At 43.8% G+C, this 8,805-nt stretch overlaps 1 long non-coding RNA gene across 1 annotated transcript; it reads left to right on the top strand.

The window, feature by feature from the left end:
* The first annotated feature begins 2,487 nt into the window (after nucleotides 1–2,487).
* On the top strand, nucleotides 2,488–6,008 carry LOC125278680. The gene is made up of 3 exons (XR_007187237.1): nucleotides 2,488–3,212; nucleotides 3,471–3,550; nucleotides 4,838–6,008. It is a non-coding gene; the product is annotated as an uncharacterized LOC125278680 (long non-coding RNA).
* The last annotated feature ends 2,797 nt before the right edge of the window (nucleotides 6,009–8,805 follow it).

Raw genomic sequence — 8,805 nt, 5'->3', positions numbered from 1 at the left:
AAACACTTCCGTGTGCTTTCAAACACTCCTGTGCATTGATCATTGTAGCCAATCACAGACGCATCCAATGAGTGCGTGAGCACAATGGCCAGTCAGAGGTGTTTACGATTCCAGCTCAACAGTGCTCAAAGCATCACATTTTTAAAATTTCAGTACTGAATTGGTATCGTGGTCTGTATTTTATCAGAGCCGATACCGAGACTGAGTATTGGATTGGCCCATCCCTATACTGATAACCTTAATGTGTTTGATTGAGAAGATATGCAAAATGTGCAGTGTTGGTGCCCCCCAGGAATGTGATTGGGAACCACTGGCCTATACTATAACAAAGTTATTGTTATTTGTACATGAATGTATTCATTTGTCTTTTCAGTAGTAAGAACTGGTATTTTACAGTATTTGTCAAACTTTATGTATCCCTGTAACATTTCATTGCCTAATTATTACTTTCTCTTTTTTTACCATAGCAATATCAGCCCATCAGCAGCTTATCCTGCACTTTTTGAAGTTCCAAAGTTTCCTTTTGATGTTCAGGCTAAGTTGGACCAAAAACAAAGCAAACTTTCAGCATCAGATAGGATCAAAATTATAAGAACATTGTATGAAAGCATGGCTCAGTACAGTATGTAAGTATTCCCCATTAACTGTGCCAAGGTTTTAATGAGTTACATTTTAATTAAATTTTAAACAAAATTAAATGCTACACTCGTGTTTAAAATGTTTTTGCAGGTATCCGACTAATGAAGAGTATGTTCAAGTGGCTAAGGCCCTTATTCTGAGGTACCCCTTTTTAAAGGACAAAGAGGGCAATGGATATGTAAGTAGATGAGTAAATCTTAATATCCTACTCTTGGTTCTAATCATACAGTTAATTTTTTTCTTCTTCTTTTTGCCAAAATATGTTTTTTAAATAGCACACATGGCACATGTCTCTGAAATGCAAGTTTAAATTTGAACGGACACCTCTGGCTGATGTTGGAGAAGTGAAAAGACTTAAAGGTGCTAAATAGGATGTTTTGTTTTATACATTTTTACTGTCTTTACTAACTGATGAAAGACTATTTATTAGGTGCACTGAAAGTAATAATATTAATATACATCATCTGTGCACGACGTAGGGCCTTAAAAACATCAGCCAATCGTTTACTCGATCATCGTGTAAACGATTGGCCCTCTGGCTTGTCAATCACTGCCATTACGTTCCTTGTGAGAGACGTGCGCGGATTGGCCCTCTGGCTTGTCAATCAATGCCATGACATTCCTTGTGCGAGACGTGCGTAACTTTCCACACTCCACAGGTGCCGCATGCAATGTTTTTGTCAGGAGACAGAAGTAACAACTGCAGATTATGAGTTACCTGCGGTGAGTCCACTAACACGATACAGCGAATGCCGGTGGTAAACACTCGTGTTCCAATACTCGTGCACGAGTTTTGGGAGGCGTTCCCTTGAAATGAGCTGTGAAGGAGGGGGGTTGTTCTTACGCATGCTGTAACGCACGCTGCGTGTGCGTCATGTTTATGTGTGTGTGGTAGTCTTGTCTTGTGTGTGTTCCAGATCCCATTGGTCCATCAGCCTGTCACTCTGATGACGTCCCCGGTTCACGCTACCAATCATCTTCCAGCGCCCCGGTTAAAAACCCCGTATCTCCTCCGCGTTTCCAGCTGTTTTGGCTCAATTCGCTTTGCATTTATCTTGTTTTGCTTGTGGTTGATTGCGCTGTTTTTTTTGTTTTTTTTGTTCTGATATTGTTCGTTGTATATTGTACGTGTGTCTTTTACCCGGTTGAAGAGTCCTTTGTTGAGCTTGTGTTGTACAGTGTATAGTTGCGTTTTACTGTCAGTCTGTCTTTTCAGTCATCACGTTGTGTGGGGCTGGGAAGGTGTGGGCAGGTAAGTAAGTCGCGCGACATACATTGTGCACACGAAGGACATTTTGTTTCCTGTATTAGACACACTAGTTTAGGAGAGAGTGCCACCCGCTGTATGTTTTGGCTGCCTTTTGGGGTTAGATAGAATAGGTTAGATAGGGCGTTTCTACGCCGAAGACCTTTTTCTTTCTACATTTTTCTTTTGATAGTCAGCTTAGTTTGGTAAAGAAATAGTTAGCTGTGTTTTGTTTTATTTCTTTCTTTGTTTTGGCACCTCTCGAGCTCCCCTTCCCACCTCTGTTTTTTCTGTTAACTGTTATTTTGTTTCTTACATTGTAAATACTGTAAATACTGTAAATATTGATTCTACTTCCACTTGAGCACTGTGCACAATAAAACACCTTATACAGTTTCTTTGTCTCTCGGCCTTCTTACCACTCTTGTACACGCACACACAAATTTTCAAAAAGTGTTACTTCTTTAATTTACCCCTAGTCAAACAAACAGAAAATAAAACATCAAAAAGGACGTAACACATGCGCTCATTTAAAAAACCCACTAACAGTCTTTGGTTTCTCAGTCGACGAAAAGATCCTCTTTAGCACCTTTAAACAGAAGTTTGGTCATTCAAAAAAGTCTCTGGAACCTGAAAAAAGCACTTGCAAACTAATTAAAAGGCCTGTGGTGAGAGCATACATTTATAATCTTTTTACAATGGTACATGTTGCCAGTGTATTTTTCTTAAATTTATCATTATAACGAGTGACAAGACATAAGAGAAAAGGCAAACATTTTCTTTATTTTCTTGCCTAGAAGTTAGAAATAATATTCTACCTGATTGTTTTTGTCTGTGTACAAGGACATGGATGTTGCTGGAGAGGATGCTACCTCAATAGAGGGACATGTGAAAGTCTTACAGGACCAATATCAAAAGACACAGCCAGATGCTCGCATTGTTGAAGAGCGAATGAGGAGGACCTTTGCCTGGAGGCATAAGGAGATTACTTGTGGGATGACTGTTGAAGATGCTGTCAACAAATATTCATTCTTGAAGAGTTCATCAGGGGTAAGTGTGGAAATTATGAAAGTACACAAACCCATTAACATGTAGGACACTGAAACTGTATAAAAAATCCTGACTTTCTTATGTTTGTGTCTTTTTAACAAATTTCAGCTTTATCAAGAAATTTGTTTCCTGTACAAGTCTGTTAATCTTTGCCAGCACTTTCAAGAAAGCTTTGGAAACATTGCATCCAGTGTGCTACAGCTTGCTTGCGGGAAATCTCTTTTAGCAAAGCCGCTCATAGAAGCTAGAGAAGAATCTCTTGTTAAAGACCATCATGGTAATTGGCGTTTTTTTAATCTTATCCTATTTATTAAAGGGTTAGTTCACCCTAAACTGAGAATTCTGTCATTAATTACTCATCCTCATGTCGTTCCAAACCTGCAAGAGTTTTGTTTATCTTTGTAACACAAATGAAGATATTTTTAATGAAATCTGACAGCTTTCTGCCCCACCATTGATGGCTATGCAAATACCACTTTCAAGGCCCAGACAGGTTGTATATCATGTCAGTATCATGTGTTATTTTTTGTTTCAGGAATTGATTTCAAAGCAGCACTTCTCATGTTGCCAGTCTAGTTCAGAGAGAAGCTTGAACACGTCATTGTGCTTGGGGAGGTATGCACATGTTTCTCTGTCTATGACTTGAATGTCTATCATAAATGCATTTTATAATTCTTAAAACATATTTACTGAATAATAATCATCTTACTCCAAATGCAGATTAGTTCAATTGTTCCCTGATATCTACATAGTGTATGTGGCTTATTTAAAGGATTAGTCCACTTTTAAATAAACTTTTCCTGATAATTTACTCACCCCCATGTCATCCAAGATGTCCATGTCTTTCTTTCTTCAGTCGAAAAGAAATTAAAGTTTTTGATGAAAACATTCCAGGATTTTTTTTCCTTATAGTGGACTTCAATGGGTTCCAAACAGTTGAAGGTCAAAATTAGTTTCATTGCAATCATTTTCTGAAAAAAATTGAAAATTATATAAGTTTTAACCATAAATGCTCATCTTGAACTAGCTCTCTTCTTCTTCTCCTCTATTAGAATTCCGGCAGTGTAGAAGCTGCTAAGTGTATTACTGCCCTCCACAGGTCAAAGTTTGAACTAATTTTTATATGCAATATGCTAGTATATGACAATTAGTTCAAACTTTGCTAAGTGTATTACTGCCCTCCACAGGTCAGTGTCTACACTTCCAGAATTCTAATAGAGAAGGCTAAGTGAAGTTATTTCTTTGATCATTAAAACTTAACGAAACGAGAGTTGTGTTTTAAGTCATATTTAATTTTATTACAGTGAAGATAATCATATATGCACACTTATTGCTTGAACCACTTATTAATATGCTTAATATTTTTTTTAAAATGTGAACGAAAAGAGGCAGGGTTGTTTTATATTTCGTTTTGTTATTTTATATGCAGTGAAGATAATCAATGTACGCGTTTCCTGAACTACATTTGTGTGGCTATTAATAGGTTTACATACAGAGATAACCGGAGTAGCCAGAGCGAGCTGAGTGACCCTGTAAGAACACTGCTGTTTTCCGTCTGCAGAATCACCAGACTTCCTCTGGAGTTCATTCTCCTGAGTCGAACTTGGCAAGTCATGGGCTGGCATATGCAAATGCTAGGGGCGTACATCCCGGCGGTTGCGTCACAGTCGGTGTTATGTTGAGATTCGCCTATTTTTCCGTGGTGTTTTTCATGCACGAGATTTACATATGAAAGGAGGAAGCAATAGTGTTTGAGACTCACGTATTTGATTTCCATGTACTGAACTCTTGTTATTCAACTGTCCCAAGGTTAATTCAATTTTTAATTCTAGGGCACCTTTAACCTGTATGATCATAAAATTTGACTGATATAAAATCTTATATGTGCTTTTGTCTTTTTAGAGTGACCCATCTTCACCATATCCAACTGTTCAAGTACAGGAAACCACTGACTGGAAAACTGTGCTTACAAGAAGAGTCACTGCTGTCATCAGAGTTGATGGGATAGAGATCTGCCGGGTTAGCGGTGTGGACGAAGGGGTTCTTGCTGCATTCTGTGCCTATTTCGTCTTCAATTTGACATATCCACCTCACTTGAAGAACACTCTGGTGTTTCTTCAACGGTATGTTTTGAAACTTACTGTGGATGGTGACAAGCCTCTACCTACTCCAGTTACCAGAGTAATCAACCTTTTACAGTAACATCTGCAAAAATGCCTCGCCCGTTCTGTTGTCTCAAATGCTCTCGGAGAACATTCACAATTGTCAAATTAATCCAGCACATTGGTCTCATTCATGCACACGAGGCAAATTTTTCAATAACTTGTGGTCTTAATGACTGTCAGAGAACATTTTCAAAGTACGAGTCCTTTAGATGTCATGTTTAACGAAAGCATAAACATACAGTGTTACAACGGACTATGACTGATGATCCTCTTCCTTTCTTTGAGGATGTTGAGGAAGAATGTCCTAATGATAGTGTTGCACTGTCTGCCCCCCCTCCAAACATGAAGGAGCTGTTTCAGCAATTAAGAGAGAACCTATGTGCCTTTGTTCTGAAATGCAGAGAAAAAAAATCACCTGCCTCAGTCAGTGCAGCAAGAAATTTTAGATGACGTTAATTTCTTATTTAGTTTTTTCAAAGAGAACTATGATGCATTTCTTGCTTATCATCTAAAACAAAATGGATTTGATCTTGCTGCATCCCCAGAACTTCAAGAAGTGCTACAGTCCCCTGACTTTTTTTTCAGAGGCCTCGAGACTTGTTAGGTCTCCACACATGTTCAAAGAGTATTGCAAATCAAAATTTGAGTTGACTGAGCCTGTGCAGTATACACTAAGAGACTCGTAATAAGGTGATAAGACTGGAAGTTACTCGTACATTCCTATATATGTGAGGTATTGAGGAAATACTGTTCCCATGAGGACATTTGGGACCAAATACAAACTGAGTTGAACACTGAAAAAGATGAACTTGTTCTAAAAGATTATCGCGATGGACTTAATTTCAAAAACCACAAATTCTTTGCAAATAACCCACAAGCCCTGAGACTGCATCTTTATGAAGATGAGTTTGAGGTGTGTAATCCTCTGGGTTCAAAACGTAACAAACACAAACTGTGTGTATTTTACTATACAATTGGAAATATAGGTACAAAGTATTCTTCTCAGTTGAAACATATTCATTTAGCTTAACTTGCTTGCTATAGCTTTGTGAAACGATTTGGATTAAATGAAATTTTGAAGCCATTGATAGATGATCTTAAAAAGCTTTCATCAGACGGAATTAATGTACTTGTTGATGGTGTGGAAAAAAATGTTCGTGCAGCTGTTGCAGTTGTATCTGCTGATAACCTTTCCTCTCACATAATAGGTGGATTCAGCATGTCATTTAATGTTGGTAGAATTTGTAGATACTGCATGGCCACACATAGCAACATTAGGAGATGTTTTAATGAATCTGACTTTGTTTTAGGAACTGCTGATGTCCACAGATACCACTTGGAGTGTGTAAAGGAAAATCCTGACACGAAAGCCATTTATGGTGTTACCAGAGACTGTCCTTTTGACAAACTGGATTACTTTGATGTCACTACCTCACTTCCTCTGGATGTGATGCATGACTTTTTAGAAGGTGTAGTTCCTCTAGTGTTGCGCCTTGTTTTAAGTAAAGCTCACAGAGAAAAAGTCATAACCATACAAGAGTTTAACGAGAAGCTGAGGAAACTTACTTTTGGACAGAATGATAAAAAAAACAAGCCTGTTCCTCTTTCTGACAAACTTCTACACAACTTGAATGTAGTAGGGTCTGCCACACAGAAATGGTGTTTATTTTGCCTACTGTCCTTTTTGGTAGCACACAGAATCACAGAGGGCTGTAGCTATTGGCATGTCTACTTACTTTGTCGTGAAATTTCTGACATTATAATTGTCACGGTTGCACACAGAAACAAGATGGTAAGATCCAAGTGCAGCAGTTTAATAAAAGGGAAATCCAAAATCATACATCCAGCACAGGCATGGGTCAAAATCCAGAGTGACAGTCCACAGAAAACAAAAGCCAGCGGTACAAAATGTGCACATAACAGAATATAACAAACCACAACCAAGGACAGAAACAACTGAGACTAAATAGACAGACACTGATAACAAACACAAAACAGCTGAGTGCAATGAGTGGGATAATGAGTCCAAGAGTGAGTATGGGTATTGTAGTCCAAGGGGTGAAAACAAGAGTCCAAGATGGAGTGCCCTCTAGTGGCTGATAGGGCACTCTCACTGGTGATCATGACATTACCCCCCTCAAAGGAGCGGCTACCAGACGCTCCACCAGACAAAACAAAAACACAAAAACTCAGGAGGGAGGTGGACAGGAGGAGGATCAGGGGGAGGGATGGTGGGCCAGATCCAGGGTGCCCAACTGATAGCCAGGGCGGTGCTGGAGGAACTGACCAGGCTGGTTCCAGCGGTTCTGGAGTCCTGGCTGAGTGCCAGGGCGGCGCTGGAGGAACTGACCAGGCGGGCACAGGCAGGTCTGGATTCCTGGCTGAGTGCCAGGGCGGTGCTGGAGGAACAGACCAGGCGGGTCTCAATGGTTCTGGCAGCCTGGACGGCGGCGGCAGGGCAGAAGGCTTGGACGGCGGCGGCAGGGCAGAAGGCTTGGACGGCGGCGGCAGGGCAGAAGGCTTGGACGGCGGCGGCAGGGCAGAAGGCTTGGACGGCGGCGGCAGGGCAGAAGGCTTGGACGGCGGCGGCAGGGCAGAAGGCTTGGACGGCGGCGGCAGGGCAGAAGGCTTGGACGGCGGCGGCAGGGCAGAAGGCTTGGACGGCGGCGGCAGGACTAGCCAAGGGTGCTTCGAGGCCATATCAGGGCGAGCGGGCAGCTCGGTGACGGCCTCCGTGGCCGTATCAGGGAGAGCGGGCAGCTCGGTGACGGCCTCCGTGGCCGTATCAGGGAGAGCGGGCAGCTCGGTGACGGCCTCCGTGGCCGTATCAGGGAGAGCGGCCAGCTCGGTGACGGCCTCCGTGGCCGTATCAGGGAGCTCGGGCTGCTCAGGGACGGCAGCGGGCTCGGGCTGCTCTGGGACGGCAGCGGGCTCGGGCTGCTCTGGGACGGCAGCGGGCTCGGGCTGCTCTGGGACGGCAGCGGGCTCGGGCTGCTCTGGGACGGCAGCGGGCTCGGGCTGCTCTGGGACGGCAGCGGGCTCGGGCTGCTCTGGGACGGCAGCGGGCTCGGGCTGCTCTGGGACGGCAGCGGGCTCGGGCTGCTCTGGGACGGCAGCGGGCTCGGGCTGCTCTGGGACGGCAGCGGGCTCGGGCTGCTCTGGGACGGCAGCGGGCTCGGGCTGCCCTGAGTCCATCACAGGACTGACAGGGAGAGCATGCGGAGCTGGAGCGGACTCACTGGCTGGAGCGGGCTCGGGCTGTTCTGAGTGCATCCTCCAGGCACGCAAGACAGCCAAAATATAAAAAGTGAAGACAGCCCTCCTAGCCATCACGGGACTGACAGGGAGAGCATGCAGTACTGGAGTGGACTCACTGGCTAGAGCGGGCACTCGAGTAGACTCACTGGCTGGAGCGGACTCTGGAGTGGACTCTGGAGTGGACTCACTGGCTGGAGCGGGCTCACTGACTGGAGCGGACTCCCTGGCTGGAGCGGGCTCCCTGGCTGGAGCGGACTCACTGGCTGGAGCGGACTCACTGGCTGGAGCGGACTCACTGGCTGGAGCGGACTCACTGGCTGGAGCGGACTCACTGGCTGGAGTGGGCTCTGGAGTGGACTCCCTGGCTGGAGCGGACTCCCTGGCTGGAGCGGACTCCCTGGCTGGAGCGGACTCCCTGGCTGGAGCGGACTCCCTGGCTGGAGCGGA

The sequence above is a fragment of the Megalobrama amblycephala genome, linkage group LG11, assembly GCF_018812025.1.
Source record: "Megalobrama amblycephala isolate DHTTF-2021 linkage group LG11, ASM1881202v1, whole genome shotgun sequence".
Lineage (NCBI taxonomy): Eukaryota > Metazoa > Chordata > Actinopteri > Cypriniformes > Xenocyprididae > Megalobrama > Megalobrama amblycephala.
Note: the sequence above shows the minus strand (reverse complement) of the source record. Positions and strands in the feature narration are given on the sequence as shown.